The sequence below is a fragment of the Ranitomeya variabilis genome, chromosome 2 (assembly GCF_051348905.1).
Source record: "Ranitomeya variabilis isolate aRanVar5 chromosome 2, aRanVar5.hap1, whole genome shotgun sequence".
Lineage (NCBI taxonomy): Eukaryota > Metazoa > Chordata > Amphibia > Anura > Dendrobatidae > Ranitomeya > Ranitomeya variabilis.
Window position 1 is genome coordinate 27,447,876 of NC_135233.1, and position 24,003 is coordinate 27,471,878.

Here is a 24,003-nt window from a genome sequence, read left to right on the forward strand (position 1 = left end):
GCTGTAGTGTACACACATTATATACCGCTGTAGTGTACACACATTATATACAGCTGTAGTGTACGCACATTATATACCGCTGTAGTGTACGCACATTATATACAGCTGTAGTGTACACATTATATACCGCTGTAGTGTACGCACATTATATACATCCGTAGTGTACGCACATTATATACAGCTGTAGTGTACGCACATTATATACAGTCGCACAACTTGCACAACCTCCTCACACGGCTTTTGCACAACCTCCTCACACGGCTTTTGCACACACAGCCACAAGTCACCTAGGAGCATGCGCAGTAGCAACAGCCTCTTCCTCCTCCCAGCCAGGAACCCCGGGAGCAGCAGCTGCTGACACACAGGAGGCTCCGTGTACTGCAAGTTGTCAGCGGAGCCCCCAAACTACAGCCCGGGCCTCCCCCCATGTACCGGGGACCGCAGGCGGAAGGTAGGTGTCTGCTCCCCGGAGACTCCTCAGTGTCCCTCAGGGGAAGGGTCCGTCCCATATGTGTCTGTGGCTCCTACAGATCTGCTCCATGGCATTCCCAGGAGGGAAAAGGATTTCCTACACAGTTGTGACAATGTTGGGAAGGAGGGGGGCACTTACTTCTCCAGTTTCTGGCATGTAGGGAATATGTGTTCTATAACTGTATGGTGTTTACTTTAGAAAAGAGTCAGAGATGACGACCCCCATAGGAGATGATGACCCCATAGGAGATGACGACCCCATAGGAGATGATGACCCCCATAGGAGATGATGACCCCCATAGGAGATGATGACCCCCATAGGAGATGATGACCCCCATAGGAGATGACGACCCCCATAGGAGATGACGACCCCCATAGGAGATGATGACCCCATAGGAGATGATGACCCCCATAGGAGATGATGACCCCCATAGGAGATGACGACCCCCATAGGAGATGATGACCCCATAGGAGATGACCCCCATAGGAGATGATGACCCCCATAGGAGATGACCCCATCATCTGTTACCAAATAAAGTTACAAAAACTGGTGTAAACTTTGCTAAAACTTTTGAAGGGTCCAATGGCCAAATATATGGAAGACGGCGGAGTGTGTGTGAGTCGTGTGTGTGAGTCGTGTGTGTGTGTGTATATATATATATATATATATATATATATATATATATATATATATATATATATATATATATTAGATGGTGGCCCGATTCTAACGCATCGGGTATTGTAGAATAAGTGTGTAGTTTATTTATGAAGATTTTAGAATAATACATTGAATACACAGGATTTGGCCGGCCTCGACCAATTAGCGAAGCGTGGTTCAAATCCCGCTCCAATTCGCAGCCGGACTGCACCTGTCACTGATTGTTCACGGCCGGCCACGTAGTATATAACAGCCCACGTAGTATAGAGCACAGCCACGTAGTATAGAGCACAGCCACGTAGTATAGAGCACAGCCACGTAGTATAGAGCACAGCACACGGAGTGTATAACAGCCCACATAGCATATAACAGCTACGCAGTTTATAACAGCCCACGGACTATATAGCACAGCCACGCAGTATATAGCACAGCCCACGGAGTATATAGCACAGCCCACGTATTATATAGCACAGCCCACGCAGTATATAACACAGCCCACGGAGTATATAGCACAGCCCACGTATTATTTAGCACAGCCACGTATTATATAGCACAGCCACGTATTATATAGCACAGCCCACGCAGTATATAGCACAGCCCACGTAGTATATTGCACAGCCCACGTAGTATATTGCACAGCCCACGTAGTATATAGCACAGCCCACGCAGTATATTGCACAGCCCACGCAGTATATAGCACAGCCCACGCAGTATATAGCACAGCCCACGCAGTATATAGCACAGCCCACGTAGTATATTGCACAGCCCACGTAGTATATTGCACAGCCCATGTAGTATATTGCACAGCCCACGTAGTATATAGCAATGTGGGCATCATATCCCTGTTAAAAAAAAGAATTATAATAAAAAATAGTTAAATACTCACCTTCCGTTGGCCCCGGATACAGGCAAAGCAGTTACCGACGCTCCTCGCGCGCTCCGGTCCCAAGAGTGCATTGCGGTCTCGCGAGACGATGACGTAGCGGTCTCGCGAGACCTCAATGCATGGAACGGTCACCGGAGAGACGCGAGGAGTGGGAAAGGGCTGTTTTAGATGCGGGGCCCGACGGACGGTGAGTATATAACGATTTTTTTTTTTTATTATTATTATTTTTAACATTAGATCGTTTTACTATTCATGTTGCATAAGCAGCATCAATAGTAAAAAGTAGGTCACACAGGGTTAATAGCAGCGGTAACGGAGTGCGTTACACCGCGGCATAACGTGGTCCAATACCGCTGCCATTAACCCTGTGTGAGCGCTGACTGGAGGGGAGTACGGAGCGGGCACTGACTGCAGGGAGGAAGGAGCGGCCATTTTGCCGCCAGACTGTGCCCGTCACTGATTGGTCGTGGCCATTTTGCCGCGACCAATCAGCGACTTGGATTCCATGACAGACAGAGGCCGCGACCAATGAATATCCGTGACAGACAGACAGAAGGACAGACGGAAGTGACCCTTAGACAATTACGGTATATAGAGATATATTCCCATATCACCTGCATGGGAAAAAGTTTCCATCCAACAAAAAGTTCACATCTCGTCTCTTTCTATAACAAATCCTCCTTAGTTTTGTAAATATGTTTCTCTGACACGTTTTCCGTACACCGGTGACTGATATTTTCCACCCGGACCTTAAAAAGTTTTTTATAGAAGGAAAAAATGAATTAATAAAAAGTTTATGGATGGGAGGAATTTGTAGAAAGTTTATGGAAGGAAAAAAAAATAATGAAATGTTTATTATTTTTTTATTTTATTTTGTGGGGTGATGCTGCACGGGGCCATAATTGTGACTAAATATTAGATCTAGCAATTGGCTCATTAAGGGCTCGTTCAGATGACGCTTTTCCCATCCCTGCCCTGTCTGCATGCAGTATGGGCAGCGCTCGGGCCAATGCAAGTAAATGGGGCGCTTCACATTAAGTGGTTTAATAATCGCAGCATGAACCCGTCCCATCGGTTTCTCAGATTAATCTCGGGTGTGTAAATAAAAAATAAAATAACCTTGGACGCAAATAGATGGAAAAAAGTGTCATAATTATAATATGCTCACCACAACTTGTGGTCGTAAAATTGTCTGGTTTTCATGCAGAAAAGTAAATTTGTGTTTTCTGTAAGTCCATTTTTTTTTTTACGTTCACACATAGGGCGTCCGTTTTATATAACGGCGTTTGTCAACTTGTACTAACTCCCCCATTAAAGTTAATAGGGAAAATCTGCAACAAGTCCGTTCATTTTGCATCCGATCGCATTCACATATCTGTACGGTTTTTTTGTTTTGTTTTTGGTCTGTTGTTATTTTTTGCCATCCGTGTTTTTCACGTTTTTTTTTTTAGAACTGAATTACAAAGCTTCTCCTTTCCTTTACCACGTTAGTCACAGTCAGCGCACGGATGATAATTGTCACCGACCCATAAACTTGTGATGCCGGTAAAAAGCAGACGTTTCTGCGTGATATTTGCTTTTGTTTAGCCTATTATTGATATTTGTGATAATCATGTTGAGATTTCATACATGAAAAATGAACGCCTGAAAAAGGCCTAAGGCCGTGTTCACACACACCTTTTTTTGATGCACTTTTTTTTACTACAAAGTTGCAGGCGCCTTCACACATTCTGCAAAAAATTGCTACAGCCAGGGACATATTAAATGTCCGACATACATTGCATTTTTTGGGTGTTGTGGTTTTTGTCACCTATGTGTTTAGTGTCTTGGATTTATGCTCCCGCATAGTTACCAAAATTGGCTTTCATTTAGAGCCTTCACTGTCCGTGCCCGGAACCAGGAGGCAATAGCCACACACGGGTGTTGTGAAACTCGCGCTTTTTTGGCGAGGGCCATCGAAAATTTATCAGACTAGGTTCCCCAAAAATTGGAATCGGAATAGTTGACATGCATGTGCTATAAGTACGGCATTGTTTCTGCTAGTTTAGTGGTTTTTTGTTACGTTTTTGATGTTATTTCTAAGACGTTGCGTGACATCTGCATGTGAACAAAACCTAGAAGTGATGAAGGTATGATTAATGGAGGTCTGAACGCCAGGACCCCCATCAGTCCTGAAAACAGGAATCCCAAAGTCCCTTGTGACTGGAGCGGTAGTGCCGACATTGCTCCATTCACTTCTATGGGCCTAAGGTAGTGGCAGTGAGCATGCATGAGCCCGGCTCCCATAGACAACAAACACAGGGGTGGTCAGGCATACGCACTACTTCTACACTCACATGGACCCCCATTATTTTAATTTTTTAGGGTCCCAGTAGGATAAGTCATAAATGTTGTCAGCGGAAATAAATTCTCGCACTCAAGCATAACCTAAAAACTCAAAGGGACTGATTATTTTTTTTTTAAATCGAGTTTTTATTGCTTTGCAGCTTTGTTTTTTTGTACCATATTTTCATTTGGACCTTTTCTTTTAAGTCCATTTGATGTTTTGATCTCTTTTTTTTTGTTTGTTTGTTTGTTTTCTTAATTCTTCATTGTGGGTGGCAGCATTTCGGGTTTCCAGGTATTACTGCCTGATTCATCATTTGTGACTTGTTGAAAAATGGCTAAATTTGTCGCACATGTACTCCCATCCCATCTGGAGTGATTTTATTTATTTATTTGTTTATAACGTGTGCCTTTTCGCCCTAAGATGTTGCAAAAAAAGGTTAAATACAAAAATAGAGTAGGTAAATTTTTTTACTTTTTTATTTTTATTTTTTTTTGCACAAAATTCCTGAAAGTATGTGCACCATTTTTTTTTATTTTTTTTTTACAAAAAATGCACAAAAACTGGCAATGAATACCACAGGGAAAAAAAAAGTGACTTTATAAAAAAAAAAAGAAGAACCCACAAGTGATAAGTCTGTGCCTAAATTTTTCACTATGGCTCCAAATCAGCGGCGACGTCCGTCCCTTCTGTAACGAGGTTAATCATGTGACTTTATACGAAGCTTGATGACGCCACTGCGCAGCGATTACAACATGCAGTAATTGGGGCCGCCATAAGTGTAAGGAGTGAGGATCGTACCGAACTGCTTCTAGACGTGAGCGCGACCTGAGTGTGAACTCGTCTCCTGCTATTTGCTGAACTTTCTGGTGATTCCTGGAACTTTATTCTGCAGAGGAGGCTTGAAATCCGGTTTAACTTGTTTTTCCTTTTCTGACTGGTGATTTAATACTGATTATTTATGACCCTTCCCTGAACATATGAGATCCGATTAATTCATCAGACAAGTGTGGGTATAGTGCCGATCTCACAAAACGTTGCAGGACCCCTTGATTTTTTTCATTGAAATTTTGGTAAAAACAAGCGACTGGACTCCGCTGGGTGAACACAGCCTGTACAGTCCAGTCCCAAGATATAGGGAGTTTTAGGCTGTGTTCACCTATCATGTCTACATAGAAGAGTGAGAGAAGGGCTGATTGGCATCACCCAAGGCTGGAAGGAGTTTTCTACTTTTAGTTTGCGACAGTTATGGTAGATACTGTACGAACTTGTGTGTAATTGGGGTGAATATCATCTCAAGGGAAGGCGGGCCGTTATTTGTATATGTTTCTAATTTTTCACATCTTTTTGCAGTCACTTAATGCGATAATTACAGTGGATTAGGCTGGAACCTAGTGTTTAAACTTTAGGGCCTCGGGGACCTGCCGTAAACCCCCAATATTCCTTTGGTTGGGGGTATAATTTTGGCATTGTCCATAGGAACCTGATTATATAGTTTCATATAGGGCATATGGAGAAGTGTTAGGGAGGTGACAACTCCTCTAAAGCTGCCTATTCATTAGCAGAGCTTGGATCTGTGTGTCTCCATGGTAACAGACTACAAACGGAACTCATGTAGTCAGATCTTGCAGTCATTCTTTTTTTTTTTTTTTTAATAATACTCGTTGACTCTGAATGGCCCCTCTGGGTGACACTGCTTTTGTTATTTGCACCTACTTGTAGATAAGATACTTTTCTAGAGAAAGAAACTTAAAAATCCTCGTACAAATACGGCCAAATCTGCTAATATGTATTGGTGTCTTCTGAGTTCAACTGATGTCGGGAGAAAAAAAGGATCAGAAATGTTAACTATCAATACCTGATCCTTTAGTTAGGCTTGGCCTCTGTTACTAGACACAGCTCTGAACACGTGAAAGTCTCCATTGTAACGGATGAGGCAGGCGGCCATGTAACTCAGATGAGGATGGCAACGCAATGCTCGGACTGGCCGTCGGCTCTTCCTAGCTACACAGGTCTGTCACCCTCAGGTCGGAAGAGCCGCCGGCCAGTCCGAGCATTGCATTACGATCCTTGTCCGAGTTATACAGCGGTCTGACTGGGCCCTTAAAGGGATAGTCCTGCTCCGCTCACTTTCACATCGGGAGGTGAACGGGGCCAGCATTGTTCCTCTGTCCCATTCTAATCACTTTTTTGGCATCCTGGGAGTTATGACGTCTTCTGCCCTGCTCACTTTCCATCTTAAGATAAGAGAAGAACCGGCGCTGTGCAAATACTTTGGCTGCCGTGTGATTGGAGTGGCGCCAAAGTGATTATCAAAAGCCAATTTATATATGAAAGGGATGAAGTAATGCACTTAAAGGGCCACTCAGACCTATAGACACCTCTCACCCGTACATACCTGGAATGCTTGGGACCTATGGAAAATGTCTCATTCCAATAATTGTTTAATTTGCAAACTTTTTGGCTTCCATCGTCTCTTTCATGCATGATATATAATCTCTGCACTTTCTGTTCTGCAATTATACATTGTTTTGTCAGCAGAGTGATGCATTAGCATTGGGAAACCCTGTCATCATGTGTCTTATGGATATGTGGATGACTCTGGTTATTATTATCACAGGTTATGCTGTAACATAGAGGTGACACGTCGGCTTCTGTACAATGAACCTGCTGTAAATATGTCCCATAGGTTTCCATGAATGTCTAGTGTGCGTACATCCTTCCCATTGACCTAGCATACTACTCGCTTTCCTATAGAAAGAATCGGCTGTTTGGTAAATTCACCCCTGTAAATACTTCTATGTCGAAGAAATCAAAAGTATTTTAGAATTTTTTTCTATACATAAAATTATTTACATAGATTTTTCTGGCTAAAATAATACCCAAAAATATAATTTATATTGTTTATCCTTTTTTTTTTTTTTTTTAATTTGCACCTTTTATTTAAAACCATGTATTGAAATAATAAAAATCTGGCTTCCTTCAGTCACCACTAGGGGGAGCTCACTGAAGACTGATGTATACAGTTCCCATTGAACTCAATGTTAGATCTATCTTTAAATGGCTCTTGAGCTCCCCCAAGTGGCTGAGAGATTGTCAGTACAGGTAGGACAATAAAATGTCATATATTGGAAAAGTCAGGTCTCTGATGGGGTGAAAGATTAAAAAATCAGGACCATTAGTAGAATGCAGAGTCTTAGTATCAGTATAATACCCATTAGGTAGGTGGGTTAATCTAAAGGAGCAATGACTTAAGGTACCTTCACACGAAACGACATTATAACGATATCGCTAGCAATCCGTGACGTTGCAGCGTCCTCGCTAGCGATATCGTTTCGTTTGACACGCAGCAGCGATCAGGATCCTGCTGTGATGTCGCTGGTCGCTGAATAAAGTCCAGAACTTTATTTGGTCGTCCGATCGCTGTGTATCGTTGTGTTTGAAAGCAAAAGCAACGATACCAGCGATATTTTACACTGGTAACCAGGGTAAACATCGGGTTACTAAGCGCAGGGCCGCGCTTAGTTACCCGATGTTTACCCTGGTTACTAGCGTAAAATGTAAAAAAAACAAACAGCACATACTCACATTGCGTCCCCTGCAGTCTGCTTCCTCCTCTGACTCAGCGCCGCAAAGTGAAAGTGAAAGCAGCACAGCGGTGACGTCACCGCTCTGCTCTCACTGTACGGCGCTCAGTCAGTCAGGAAGTGGACGCAGGGGGACGTGAATGTAAGTATGTGCTGTTTGTTTTTTTTAGATTTTACGCTGGTAACCAGGGTAAACATCGGGTTACTAAGCGCGGCCCTGCGCTTAGTTACCCGATGTTTACCCTGGTTACCAGGGGACCTCGGCATAGTTGATCGCTGGAGAGCGGTCTGTGTGACAGCTCTCCAGCGACCAAACAGCGACGCTGCAGCGATCGACATCGTTGTCGTTATCGCTGCAGCGTCGCTTCGTGTGAAGGTACCTTTAGTTTTATCTTCTGAGAACTTAAGAGACGCACAGGTGGTTTCCCTTTGTGGTTTACCTTTGTTTTCTCGGGTTCTGGACCTGGACCCGGCTTCCTCAGTGAAAGTAAGCTGCCAGCAAGGTAGTAATGGTAATAATAATGTTAAAAATTAACCTTTAATAATAATATTAAAATCTGGTTGAGACAAAAACAACAAACCAACATATAATACACTGAGAACCACCCACTGAGCCCAATTGTTTCTGGTAAATATGGGCGCAAGTTATTGCTTAATCAATTCAAAATTATCCCTTAGAGGGTAACTTTATCTACACTATATTATTTCAAAGCAATATAAGAACAGGTGCTCTTTTTATCATACCAATTCTCACTAAAGCAAATGTGATTGTATCAGATGTTTTCAATAGTCCACAGAGGTCGGATATTACCCTACAGGAACCTTATGTCTGTTACATCTGTGCCACATTGCTAGATATATAGCCGCATGATAATTTCAAAAAAGCAACTGTAAAATGGAACAATCTCACCCGGTTCTCATGTAAGACAGACTCTCCCGGTCTTTGTGAGATGCTCGATACAATTCCTCTGTTGGTCCGTAGATGGGGGATAGATGTGCGCACCATCAAACTTTCAGCCCACCAAGCCGGTATTCAACTCAAGGTAATTGTAACCCCCTGGCCTCCCGACGCGTTTCCTTTCATCATCAGGGGAGGATTCAGAACACTGCCACCTCGGGGAGAAGGTGTTTTCCTCACGGGGAATAAACAACCTTCCTATTTAGATTACTCTTGCGGTCTGCCGCCGCTCATGTCTCCACCATTTATCTAAAATCCCCACCTCTTCATTTCCGGAATCCGGGCTCCACGTGTGTTTCCTCCAAAGGACGCCATATAGAATCAGACATTCACTGCCCGCGTCCCACGTACGCCCCCTTCCTACGTCATCACTGAACGCCTGTGTAAATTTGCGTTCCAGGCGGCTGAGAAATGCCTAACTTCCGGTGTGCAGAACCGGGTGTAACAAAAAATGCTCTCCCCGCTGCAACTTGGAAATCCCGGAACCTCCAATTGGCAATATTTTTACCGCTCCTGGAAATAACCCACAGAGCTGTGAACTATCCTCTTTTTAAGGAAAACCGAAAAAGAAGAGAAAAGAAGAGAAAAGGATTCCATATTTATAAACATAGTGCATTAAACTGAAATTATATTTTCATTTTTCAAAATCAATTTTGACATTAATATCAATGTCCTACTACCTCAAAAAGTGAGGGAGGACAAAAGAAAACATGTACTAAATCCGGCTAGGACCCATAAAACACGGCTTGCATGGATATGAAGGAAGAATAGGTACAAGTGTGCAGATACTACAATGCCCCTACTCATTACTCTCTATGCCCTACCTGACTGCGGAGGTTGGCACCCTAATAAACGAGATGGCGCCCCCGCTCACCGGAGGCTAACCCTAACTATCCCTCTAACGCCCTATCTCATAGTGATGAAAGATAGAAAAGACAACTTACTTCTACTAGTACAAATTGCACTTCATTTCTCAGAAATCATGGGAACCGGGATTGTATGCCTTTTATCAAAGCTATACTATAGCCTGCCTACACAGTGGAGGTCGGCACCCTACCAGATACGACAAATATGGTGCCCCCACTCCAACGGCGGCTAAGCCCTATATCACCCTAGCCTAAGAAGTTTACAGCAGTCAGCTCATAAAAAACAGCTAAAGGTGAGGATCTCATTAAGGCCGGTGGGCGATTGTGTCTTTAGGCGATGTATCCACCTAGCTTCACACTGTAAAACCTTCTGATCCCAATCGCCCCCCCTTTTTGGTTTTTCAACTTTGTCGATCCCCATAAATCTCAATTGGGAGTAGTCCCCATTGTGTATGGTGTTAATGTGTCTAGAAAGCGGAGTATCTCTCTTGAGTTCTATATCCCTCAGATGTTCACCTACTCTCCTCCGTAGTTCTCTGATCGTCTTTCCAATGTACTCTAGACCACAACCACAGTCTGCCTTATACACCACTCCCTTTGTCCTACAATTTATGAAATGTCTTATTTCAAATTCCTTTTTAGTGTTATTACTCTCAAAAGATTTGCCTTTTGTCATCACTGGACAGGCCACACATCCACTACAAGTATAGCACCCTTTTAGCTCCTGTGTAAGCCACATTTCCTTTTTTGGTGCCACATAGTGGCTAGATACAAGTCTGTCCTTTAATGATCTCCCTTTTTGGAACGTGATCTTTGGCTGAGGGCCTACCATGTCCCCAATATCCTCATCCATTCTCAGGACTGGCCAATGTCTCTTTAGAATTGATCTTATCCGGTCTGCTCCATTATTGTAGGTAGTAATAAACCTACAGACTTGTGGCTCTGGCTGAGATACCACAGATCTTAGAAGCTGTGTCCGGTCAAGTTTTTTAGTCTCATTAAATGCCTTCTTGAGGATTCCTTGTGGATATCCCCTATTGTGGAACCGTTTACGCAGATCCTCCGCCTGATCCAAAAAGTCAGTCTCCAGGGTACAATTCCGTTTTAGTCGGAGATACTGCCCCTTTGGAATGCCCTTCCTCAAAGGTGCCGGATGATGACTCTCCCATCTGAGGAGGGCATTAGTGGAGGTCGGTTTTCGGTAGACTTTAGTGTTGAGCAAACCACTCGCATCTTTCTGGATAAACAAGTCCAGAAAGGCCAGCTCTGTAGAATGACACTCGAAAGTGAAAAACAAACCCAGGGGATTAATGTTTAATTTTGCCACGAAGGCCCTCAGACTCGACAGATCACCATTCCAAATCACCAGGACATCATCAATATAGCGTGCCCATAACGCTATTTTAGCTGATTCTTCCACAGAATCGTCCCCAAAGACACAATTCTCCTCCCACCAGCCCAGGAGCAGATTGGCATACGAGGGCGCACATGGGCTGCCCATCGCAGTGCCCCTGAGCTGGTGGTAGAAGTGCGATGGGCAGCCCATGTGCGCCCTCGTATGCCAATCTGCTCCTGGGCTTGACCGGACACAGCTTCTAAGATCTGTGGTATCTCAGCCAGAGCCACAAGTCTGTAGGTTTATTACTACCTACAATAATGGAGCAGACCGGATAAGATCAATTCTAAAGAGACATTGGCCAGTCCTGAGAATGGATGAGGATATTGGGGACATGGTAGGCCCTCAGCCAAAGATCACGTTCCAAAAAGGGAGATCATTAAAGGACAGACTTGTATCTAGCCACTATGTGGCACCAAAAAAGGAAATGTGGCTTACACAGGAGCTAAAAGGGTGCTATACTTGTAGTGGATGTGTGGCCTGTCCAGTGATGACAAAAGGCAAATCTTTTGAGAGTAATAACACTAAAAAGGAATTTGAAATAAGACATTTCATAAATTGTAGGACAAAGGGAGTGGTGTATAAGGCAGACTGTGGTTGTGGTCTAGAGTACATTGGAAAGACGATCAGAGAACTACGGAGGAGAGTAGGTGAACATCTGAGGGATATAGAACTCAAGAGAGATACTCCGCTTTCTAGACACATTAACACCATACACAATGGGGACTACTCCCAATTGAGATTTATGGGGATCGACAAAGTTGAAAAACCAAAAAGGGGGGGCGATTGGGATCAGAAGGTTTTACAGTGTGAAGCTAGGTGGATACATCGCCTAAAGACACAATCGCCCACCGGCCTTAATGAGATCCTCACCTTTAGCTGTTTTTTATGAGCTGACTGCTGTAAACTTCTTAGGCTAGGGTGATATAGGGCTTAGCCGCCGTTGGAGTGGGGGCACCATATTTGTCGTATCTGGTAGGGTGCCGACCTCCACTGTGTAGGCAGGCTATAGTATAGCTTTGATAAAAGGCATACAATCCCGGTTCCCATGATTTCTGAGAAATGAAGTGCAATTTGTACTAGTAGAAGTAAGTTGTCTTTTCTATCTTTCATCACTATGAGATAGGGCGTTAGAGGGATAGTTAGGGTTAGCCTCCGGTGAGCGGGGGCGCCATCTCGTTTATTAGGGTGCCAACCTCCGCAGTCAGGTAGGGCATAGAGAGTAATGAGTAGGGGCATTGTAGTATCTGCACACTTGTACCTATTCTTCCTTCATATCCATGCAAGCCGTGTTTTATGGGTCCTAGCCGGATTTAGTACATGTTTTCTTTTGTCCTCCCTCACTTTTTGAGGTAGTAGGACATTGATATTAATGTCAAAATTGATTTTGAAAAATGAAAATATAATTTCAGTTTAATGCACTATGTTTATAAATATGGAATCCTTTTCTCTTCTTTTCTCTTCTTTTTCGGTTTTCCTTAAAAAGAGGATAGTTCACAGCTCTGTGGGTTATTTCCAGGAGCGGTAAAAATATTGCCAATTGGAGGTTCCGGGATTTCCAAGTTGCAGCGGGGAGAGCATTTTTTGTTACACCCGGTTCTGCACACCGGAAGTTAGGCATTTCTCAGCCGCCTGGAACGCAAATTTACACAGGCGTTCAGTGATGACGTAGGAAGGGGGCGTACGTGGGACGCGGGCAGTGAATGTCTGATTCTATATGGCGTCCTTTGGAGGAAACACACGTGGAGCCCGGATTCCGGAAATGAAGAGGTGGGGATTTTAGATAAATGGTGGAGACATGAGCGGCGGCAGACCGCAAGAGTAATCTAAATAGGAAGGTTGTTTATTCCCCGTGAGGAAAACACCTTCTCCCCGAGGTGGCAGTGTTCTGAATCCTCCCCTGATGATGAAAGGAAACGCGTCGGGAGGCCAGGGGGTTACAATTACCTTGAGTTGAATACCGGCTTGGTGGGCTGAAAGTTTGATGGTGCGCACATCTATCCCCCATCTACGGACCAACAGAGGAATTGTATCGAGCATCTCACAAAGACCGGGAGAGTCTGTCTTACATGAGAACCGGGTGAGATTGTTCCATTTTACAGTTGCTTTTTTGAAATTATCATGCGGCTATATATCTAGCAATGTGGCACAGATGTAACAGACATAAGGTTCCTGTAGGGTAATATCCGACCTCTGTGGACTATTGAAAACATCTGATACAATCACATTTGCTTTAGTGAGAATTGGTATGATAAAAAGAGCACCTGTTCTTATATTGCTTTGAAATAATATAGTGTAGATAAAGTTACCCTCTAAGGGATAATTTTGAATTGATTAAGCAATAACTTGCGCCCATATTTACCAGAAACAATTGGGCTCAGTGGGTGGTTCTCAGTGTATTATATGTTGGTTTGTTGTTTTTGTCTCAACCAGATTTTAATATTATTATTAAAGGTTAATTTTTAACATTATTATTACCATTACTACCTTGCTGGCAGCTAATTTTTGGATTGGTAGAATTTTTCATTATACTCAGTGAAAGTAACTCTGCTGTTAATAGTAGTTTTCTGTGTTGGGATTTCGGATTCTTTCCCTTTTTCCTATGAATTAATTGTCACTATCTCCAACATGGCTTCCTTCTGCTGCAGTCACTGTATACTCCCCACGCCCAGCGGATTTAATCTGTTATATCTTTGGAGGATCCGATCGTGCCCCCAGATTCCTGTTGTGAATGTTCAGTAATTGCACGTGTCCAGCAGCCTCATTACTTATTACATGCAGAACCCATAGAAATTACTAGTACAGTACTTATTGCCAGGATACATTTTTTTACTAATTTTTTTTTTTACTAATCCCCAATCAGTTGCACTAAGAATGCTTTGGGGTGCAAATTTGGTGATTTTTTATTTATTTTTTGCTGCTGCTGTGTGCATGAACTTCAGTGTAAGTTGTACAGATATGTACGCAGTGAGCGCCACCTTGTGGTGGCAGCAGGTTTTTTATTTTTATTTTTTATGATTACGTACATTTACACTGCAATGAGTGCGACTGTACTACATAAACCAGAGCGCCGCATGATGTGATTTAGGGTTTATCTCCCTTTGGAAGGCAGACGGGGCGACGTTCTGTAACGGATCACCTGCAGCCAGTATAATAATGGGATCCTGTTATATGCCGTCTGATCTGTTTGTTTTTTGGGCCGTTCCTCTTGGTGTATATGTATATATATATATATACCAGCAGCTGTTTGTACCCGGTGCCCACAAAGACTTGTATGAAAGTTCCTGAATGAGGCCATTCACCATGACACATGATAGACGCTCTGCAGATAAAAGGGCCATTGATTTTAATAGTGCACCAGGGTTAGAAGAGGAATTTCTCCTTTCAATTCACATACTGATGTCTTAATGCAATCCCTTTTTGGGATCTGGACCCCTAAACACGGGTCTCTGAATGGAGCGGAGGTGCAAATGTTTGGCCTTATGGGACTGATGGAAATGGCCAAGTACGGTGCAGAGCAGTCCCATGCACATGAATGGAGCAGAGGCTGCACATGCCATTCTGGGTGAGGGATAGGGGGTAGCTTGTTTTTGGGGATTTCCTTTGCCTAAGCCTATTGAAGAACACACAGCCTTTACCCACTGACTGATAACAGGGAGAAAAGCTGACCAGCAGACGAAACTATCACCATCATGTCCGTGCTAGGTTAATGTCTGGCTGGAGGATAATCTTGGGTCTCAGACGTGACTGCAGAGAGATGATTGAGGGTGTAGGGCACCAAGCATTTTCTGTTTTGCCGAGAGTATCCCTTTTAAAGTGTCTTAAATGGCTGTTCACAACCTTATGGCTTTCCTACATTGTTGGGTCACGCAAGGCAAGACCCTGATCCAGTGCTACCCCCCTCGACTCGGCCCGGTGCTCTGGCCTTCTCTGAGAGGGGCTGCCAGACTCCTCGGAGGTTTGGCTGTTAACATTCCAGCTACCTGATTCTTCTCACCCTTGACGTCATCTGTCAGGAGACCTGTGGAGACACCGGGTGTTGGGGGGTGCCCAGGTCCGGTAGATGGAACCTCATCGACCAGGGATCGTCCCACCGAACTCCCGCTCTCCTTTTTAACGTGGGCATAACGCTACTCAGACAACACAGGGTGAGGGTAAAACAGTGTGGCAATGCCTAATTGAACCTCAAAACACAGTAGCATACAGAACAGTCCCAGCACAGTACCCCAGATGGTCCACGTTAGAGTCTCACCCTTCCGCTGACTCGCCGAGGTAATAGCAGCTGTGACTTCAGATCTTCCAGGGTCGCTACCCCACCTGTGGTACACACACAGAGAGGTGGTAACGACAAGCCTAGGAAGATGACCGTCCATTGAGTCCATACGAGGTTTCTACAAACGTATCCATGGTTCAGCCATGGTCAAATGTGACAGCTCTGTATTTCTTCAGTTGGAGTAATGATGCCATGGCTTCTGAAAATGTAGACTCTCTCTGAACACAGGCAGATCCTCCTTTTTATAGGTCACAACTTCTCAGTCATTCCACCACAGGCTTGGGGGAAGGAGGTAGGAGGCCATCCCTCACTGCAGGATTGTGCAAACATATCATAGATTGTCCTTCATATTGCAGAGCCTGAATGGGTCATCAACTTATTAACAAACCTTCAAACATTGCGCCTTTGTTTCCCAAAGATAGTTGAACAATACTAGGACTGCAATACAATAGCTGAGAAGCAGGCAGTCAACAAATGGCCGCCAGTGAAAAATAATTCAGTGACAATAAGGGACTCAACAGTCATTCTCACATGAACTCTAGCTCATGTCCCTGGGCCTACTGAAATATGTCTGGATAATTCAGATTAAATCCAGTATCGCCACATACCTCCCCCATCTTAATTAGCCAGACATGATAGGCTTCCAATCATCCTTCTCCACTTATCGAGATCGAGGACAGTCCATTAGCATGTCTTCAAGCAGAGACACGAATGTAAGAGGTTTCACCTTTATGAGAACTAAACTTTGTATCATCCAGTTGCCTCAAAGCATATTCCATGTCGTCCTTGGGAACAAACTTCACAATCCCCGAGCCATCCTTGTACACATAGCAGACATCTCCAGCTTCTCTCATATGATCTTATAGTTCCTGCCAACTATCCCGAGGGGAAAGCTCTGAGACAAGGACTCTGTATTCAGTTTGCCGAGAAAGTGACCCGTTCCTCCAGCGGAGTCCCCCATAACCTCCCCCTGGTCTCCTGCATGACCTGGGAAACTCCACACGTTAACGACAAGAACCAAACTCGTATCCATTGCTTCCACTCACGGCGTTTTCCGCCTCCCGCGGATACTGGAAGGTGGTGAAGGCAAATGGTGTGGCACTTCCTGGCCCGTGATTCTTCAGATCGATGGTACGGATCTTCCTATACTGATGGAACAACCCATCCAGCTCCTTCTCTTGTACTTGTACTTTGGCCAGTAAATTGCCCACAAAAATGCACCCATTTCCCAAGTGCTGACCCCCCAGGCCTGGAGAAGGCCACTTGGCGGCCTGGTAAATTATGTTCTGGTGGTATAGTATCTGGGCTGGCTATGGTGATGGAAGACCCAGTGTTCCGAGGTCTCTGGGCCTTGATATCACTGACCTTGACTGTCAGGACTCTGAACATTTTTTACCTTTTGTGCATTACTGCCCTTTTCCAACATGGCGTCTTTGGTCTCATGTGCACTTGTCTTCCTGCTATAAAACTCCACCCCAGTCTGTGCTAGAGTATTCTGCCTTGCATCCAGCTCCTGATTACTCCCTGGCCTTGCACCTGCTCCTGTGAACCTGTGTTGGAGATCCTGCCACTCTGCTCTGAGTTCCTGCTGCATACACCAGTGTTCAGTAATCCTCCTTCATCTGCTGCTCGTGTTACTTCCATCTGCATTTGCTGGACATGTAAGCTGTTTGCTGCTCTGCAATAACCTGAGACTATTAACCAGGCCTCCCTGGTTGAGCTAAGATATGATTTGAACTGCCTAATAGCATATCTATCTGTGTCTGGACTGTCAAGGATCTATTTGTGTCAAGTTTCCTCAAGAATAACTGTGCTTCATAGACTTTCTGTTTGTTTACATCTACCTCTGAAGTTTCCTATTGACTGCTAAGGCTACGTTCACATTTGCGTTGTGCGGTGCAGCATTGGCGACACAACGCAAATGTAAACCCATGCACAACGCAGCGTTTTGTGACGCATGCGTCCACTTTTGCATGTTTTTTTGCGCAGAAAAAACTGCATCATGCCGCGTCCTCTGCGCCCTGACGCATGCACCACAGTGACGCATGCGTCACAAAACGCAAGTGCAACGCATGTCCATGCGCCCCCCCATGTTAAATATAGGGGCGCATGACGCATGCGTCGCCGCGGCTGCGCCTGACGCAACGCTAATGTGAACGTAGCCTAAGCTGCCTTTATTATTTACACCAAGTGTTGTGGACTTGAGTTTCTCTCTGCACCTGCTTGAATCACCGTGTGATAATATAGACTTTACCACTTATAAAACTGTGTCCTGTTGTCTTGTTCCACGCAAAGAGTCTCCTGAATTATCCCCTATAATTATTATATTGACTGGCTGGAGGCTATGGAGGTTGGCTGATGTAGGGTGGTCAACCTGCCATATAGTGTGAACAGGGTGGGTATATCACTTCATCCTTTTTTGGTGTATTCCGGGGGTAGTGCCCCTCAGACCCTGATGGCTCATCTTGGCAGATGTTGACTGGATTTGCCGGAAGATGGGCTCCAGGCATGAGGCCCCGGCCCTGGGAGCAATCTTTGGCATCGTGTCCAAAGCACCCGCATGTATAACAGCACCGTGGGTGAGGCAAATTACTGGTACTGCTAATAACCCTTTGTCTTGGTCGGTTTTCTGCTGGGAAGTGGGAAAATCCTGCTTGAGTGACTGGTGGCCGGTCAAATCTTTTTTTGATGGGTCTTCTGGGATTGGTGGGCATATTGGGTTTCCAGCTGGGTTGGTTGGCTGTAAACTCGTCAGCCTATCGGGCTGCTTGCTCTGGGGTGTCGGGCTTCCGGTCGGCTACCCACTGTTGAATTTTTGGAGCCATGTTCTCCATAATTGCTCAAGCATGATCACGTTCCGAAGGGGAGCAACGGAGTGGGCAGGCCTACCATCGAGCCAGCGGTTGCAGTGTCTCCGGAGTTGACTGCCAAATTCTACATAGGAGACAATGTCCAGAACTTGGTACGATATCTCTCGGGTGTGATAGTAAAAAGTGGCAGCATGGTGTCCTTAACCCCTTCCCGACCTTTGACGCATACGCTGCGTCATGAAAGTCGGTGCCAATCCGACCTGTGACGCAGCGTATGCGTCATGGAGGGATCGCGTCCCTGCAGATCGGGTGAAAGGGTTAACTCCAATTTCACACGATCTGCAGGGACAGGGGGAGTGGTGCTTCACCCCCTCGTGGCTACGATCGCTCTGATTGGCTGTTGAAAGTGAAACTGCCAATCAGAGCGATTTGTAATATTTCACCCCAAAAAAACGGTGAAATATTACAATCCAGCCATGGCCGATGCTGCAATATCATCGGCCATGGCTGGAAAACCTAATCTGTACCTCCCCACACCCACCGATCTCCTCCCCAGTGCTCCGTTATGTGGTCCGCCCCCCTAAGTCGTCCTGTCCGCTCCCCCCCGTCGTCCTGTCCGCTCCCCCTGTGCTCCGGTCCCCCCCCCCCATGATCCGATCACCCCCCCCTCATACTTACCGGGCCTCCAGGTGTCTGTCCGTCTTCTCCATGGGCGCTGCCATCTTTTAAAATGGCGGGCGCATGCGCAGTGCGCCCGCCGAATCTGCCGGCTGGCAGATTCGTTTCAGATATATTTTGATCACTGCGATATAGCCTATCACAGTGATCAAAATAAAGGGGGGGTCATTTACTTTTTTTTTTTATCACCCCCATAGGTAGGGACAAAAATAAAAATAAATAAAATATATATTTTTTTCTTTTTCTACTAGGGTTAGGGTTAGAACTAGGGTTAGGGGTAGGGTTAGGGGTAGGGTTAGGGTTAGGGCATGTGCACACAGTGCGGATTTGGCTGTGAATCCGCAGCGGATTGGCCGCGGATCCGCAGCGGATTGGCCGCGGATCCGCAACGGATTGGCCGCTGCGAATTCGTAGCAGTTTTCCATCAGGTTTACAGTACCATGTACACCTATGGAAAACCAAATCCGCTGTGCCCATGGTGCGGAAAATACCGTGCGGAAACGCTGTGTTGTATTTTCCGCAGCATGTCAATTTTGTGCGGATTCCGCAGCGTTTTACACCTGTTCCTCAATAGGAATCCGCAGGTGAAATCCGCACAAAAAAACACTGGAAATGCGCTGTAAATCCGCAGGTAAAACGCAGTGCCTTTTACCTGCGGATTTTTCAAAAATGGTGCGGAAAAATCTCACACGAATCCGCAAAGTGGGCACATAGCCTTAGGGTTAGGGTTGGAATTAGAGTTAGGGTTGGAATTAGGGCTAGGGTTGGAAATAGGGTTAAGATTAGGCTTGTGGTTAGGGTTAAGGATAGGGTTAGGGGTGTGTTGGGGTTACAGTTGTGGTTAGGGTTGGGGTTAGGGTTAGGGTTGGGATTAGGGTTAGGATTAGGGTTGGGATTAGGGTTATGGGTGTGTTGTGGTTAGGGTTGTGGTTAGGGGTGTGTTGGGGTTAGGGTTGTGATTAGGGTTATGGCTACAGTTGGGATTAGGGTTAGGGGTGTGTTGGGGTTAGTGTTGAAGTTAGAATTGAGGGGTTTCCACTGTTTAGGCACATCAGGGGTCTCCAAACGCAACATGGCGCCACCATTGATTCCAGCCAATCTTGCGTTCAAAAAGTCAAATGGTGCTCCCTCCTTTCCAAGCCCCGACGTGCGCCCAGTGGTTTACCCCCACATATGGTGTACCAGCGTACTCAGGACAAACTGGGCAACAACTATTGGGGTCCAATTTCTCCTGTTACCCTTGCGAAAATAAAAAATTACTTGCTAAAACATAATTTTTGAGGAAAGAACAATTATTTTTTATTTTCACGGCTCTGCGTTGTAAACTTCTGTGAAGCACTTGGGGGTTGAATGTGCTCACCACACATCTAGATAAGTTCTTTGGGGGGTCTAGTTTCCAAAATGGGGTCACTTATGGGGTGTTTCTACTGTTTAGGCACATCAGGGGCTCTGCAAATCCAACGTGACGCCCGCAGACCATTCCATCAAAGTCTGCATTTCAAATGTCACTACTTCCCTTCCGAGCCCTGACGTGCGCCCAAACAGTGGTTTACCCCCACATATGGGGTATCGGTGTACTCAGGACAAACTGGGCAACAAATATTGGGGTCCAATTTCTCCTGTTACCCTTGTGAAAATAAAAAATTACTTGCTAAAACATCTTTTTTGAAGACAGAAAAATGATTTTTTATTTTCACGGCTCTGCGTTGTAAACTTCTGTGAAGCACTTGGGGGTTGAATGTGCTCACCACACATCTAGATAAGTTCCTTGGGGGGTCTAGTTTCCAAAATGGGGTCACTTGTGGGGGGTTTCTACTGTTTAGGCACATCAGGGGCTCGGCAAACATAACATGATGCCCGCAGACCATTCCATCAAAGTCTGCATACCAAATCGTCACTACTTCCCTTCCGAGCCCCGGCATGTGCCCAAACAGTGGTTTACCCCCACATATGGGGTATCAGCATACTAAGGAGAAGCTGGACAACAACTTTTGGGGTCAAATTTCTCCTGTTACCCTTAGGAAAATTAAAAAATTCTGGGCTAAAAAAATATTTTTGAGGAAAGAAAACACATTTATTATTTTCACGGCTCTGCGTTATAAACTTCTGTGAAGCACTTGGGGGTTCAAAGTGCTCACCACACATCTCGATTAGTTCCTTGGGAGGTCTAGTTTCCAAAATGGGCTCACTTGTAGGGGAGCTCCAATGTTTAGGCACACAGGGGCTCTCCAAACGCGACATGGTGTCCGCTAATGATTGAAGCTAATTTTCCATTCAAAAAGCCAAATGGCATGCCTTCCCTTCCGAGCCCTGCCGTGCGCCCAAACAGTGGTTTACCCCCACATATGGGGTATCATCGTACTCAGGACAAACTGGACAACAACATTTGTGGTCCAATTTCTCTTATTACCCTTGGGAAAATTAAAAATTCCGGGCTAAAAATCATTTTTGAGGAAAGAAAAATAATTTTTTTATTTTCATGGCTCTGCGTTATAAACTTCTGTGAAGCACCTGGGGGTTTTAAGTGCTCATTATGCATCTAGATAAGTTCCTTGCGGGGTCTAGTTTCCAAAATGGGGTCACTTGTAGGGGAGCTCTAATGTTTAGGCACACAGGGGCTCTCCAAACGCGACATGGTGTCCGCTAACGATTGGAGCTAATTTTCCATTCAAAAAGTCAAATGGCGCGCCTTCCCTTCCGAGCCTTGCCGTGCACCCAAACAGTGGTTTACCCCCACATATGAGGTATCGGCGTACTCAGGAGAAATTGCCCAACAAATCTTATGATCCATTTTATCCTGTTGCCCATGTGAAAATGAAAAAATTGAGGCTAAAAGAAATTTTGTGTGAAAAAAAAAAAGTACTTTTTCATTTTTACGGATCAATTTGTGAAGCACCTGAGGGTTTGAAGTGCTCACTATGCTTCTAGATAAGTTCCTTGGGGGGTCTAGTTTCCAAAATGGGGTCACTTGAGGGGGAGCTCCAATGTTTAGGCACACAGGGGCTCTCCAAACCTGACATGGTGTCCGCTAGCGATGGAGATAATTTTTCATTCAAAAAGTCAAATGGCGCTCCTTCCCTTCCGAGCCCTGCCGTGCGCCCAAACAGTGGTTTACCCCCACATATGAGGTATCAGCGTACTCAGGACAAATTGGACAACAACGTTCGTGGTCCAGTTTCTACTTTTGCCCTTGGGAAAATAAAAAAATTGTTGCGAAAAGATCATTTTTGTAACTAAAAAGTTAAATGTTAATTTTTTCCTTCCATGTTGCTTCTGCTGCTGTGAAACACCTGAAGGGTTAATAAACTTCTTGAATGTGGTTTTGAGCACTTTGAGGGGTGCAGTTTTTAGAATGGTGTCACTTTTGGGTATTTTCAGCCATATAGAACCCTCAAACTGACTTCAAATGTGAGGTGGTCCCTAAAAAAAATGGTTTTGTAAATTTTGTTGTAAAAATGAAAAATCACTGGTCAAATTTTAACCCTTATAACTTCCTAGCAAAAAAAAATGTGTTTCCAATATTGTGCTGATGTAAAGTAGACATGTGGGAAATGTTATTTTTTAACTATTTTGTGTCCCATAACTCTCTGGTTTAACAGAATAAAAATTCAAAATGTGAAAATTGCGAAATTTTCAAAATTTTCGCCAAATTTCCGTTTTTTCCACAAATAAACTCAGAAATTATCAACCTAAATTTACCACTAACATGAAGCCCAATATGTAACGAAAAAACAGTCTCAGAATCGCTAGGATCCGTTGAAGCGTTCCTGAGTTATTACCTCATAAAGGGACACTGGTCAGAATTGCAAAAAATGGCCAGGTCATTAAGGTCAAAATAGGCTGGGTCATGAAGGGGTTAATAGTTCCATAGTCCAGGCAGTATTGAGGCCCAAGTGATCGGGCAGCATCCCGTAACCGACCAGTCAAACTAGTCCACAGGTATTTAGCCCAGTCAGCTGTGGGTACCTGATGCATCAGTATTAGAGTCTTAAAATCTTGCAGATGTTCGTCAACCTCTGTGTTGAACTTATTAAACACTGGCATGTCTCTGTAGTGAAGATGATTTCCTTGGCGGTGGGACATCATAGAGGTAGGGTCCAATGTTGGTGGTAGGGGTACTGGAACTCCCAAAACTGATTCAATAATACAAGCCCTCTCCTCACTTGAAGCTCCGGGTCCCAATGCAATCAACAATTCCTGGATTCTGGCTGCTGGTGACTGGGTATTGGATTCCAGACTACCATTGGATCCTGGATTTGGCAGCAGCTGGGTCAACTTCAGCAGAGTTTTCATTGTCATCCATGACGTTCTCGGCATCCCAACGGACCATATCCTTGATAGAATGCAACCGAGTGTCGGTGGTCCGGTATTCAATCCGTCGAAGCTGGCACAACTCCTGTAGTTGTCATTTCTTGTTGCGGCTATACATCCACTCTGGTCCTCTTCCCAAGACTGAGTTTGTGGGGTTAGACATTGTAGTGTCCGAAACCTGCTGTGCATGCCTCATCAATGGTCTGCTGGGTCTGTTTGTATATCTCCCTGGTTGTTGAGCCCTGGATGGTGTCTGAGAACACCAGTCCCCTGCAGCTTCCCCAGTTCTGAGTAGTATACTACGTGCAATGTTTATTGAACCACAAAACCCAGCCCCAGAACAGTTCCAGCACTGTACCCCTGATGGTCCACATTAGAGTCTCACCCTTCCACTGACTGACTCGCTGGGTTAATAGCAGCTGTGACTTCAGATCTTCCAGGGTCGCTACCCCACCTGTGGTACACACACACAGAGAGGAGGTAACGACAAGCGTAGGAAGACGACCCTCCATTGAGTCCATACAAGGTTTCTCCAAACGTATCCATGGTTCAGTGATGGTCAAATGTGGCAGCTCTGTATTTCTTCAGTTGAAGTGATGGTGCCATGTACGGGGCCTTAACCATACACGTTCCCATCTCTCCCGATCCATCGAATCAATCAACTAAAGACGATGTGATGGTGTGATATGTTATGTGGGTATCATTTTGTGTATATTTATATTTTACTGATTATCACGGTGCTCTCTTGTAGTATGAGTTATTTGCCAATTGATGAATGGC

General features: G+C 44.8%; 1 protein-coding gene and 1 pseudogene across 2 annotated transcripts in view; one reads left to right on the forward strand and one right to left on the reverse strand.

Annotated features, from left to right (window-relative positions):
* The first annotated feature begins 296 nt into the window (after positions 1–296).
* The window catches only part of TMEM63A (transmembrane protein 63A), a 64,018-nt gene continuing 40,311 nt past the window's right edge, over positions 297–24,003 (forward strand). The window contains exon 1 of one of the 2 annotated variants that reach the window (XM_077282168.1): positions 297–451. The gene's annotated coding sequence lies outside the window, so the exon portion shown is untranslated. The remainder of the gene's footprint in view (positions 452–24,003) is intronic. The other variant, XM_077282169.1, reaches the window with a different exon arrangement.
* On the reverse strand, positions 16,072–23,229 carry LOC143803649 (serine/arginine-rich splicing factor 1 pseudogene; annotated as a pseudogene).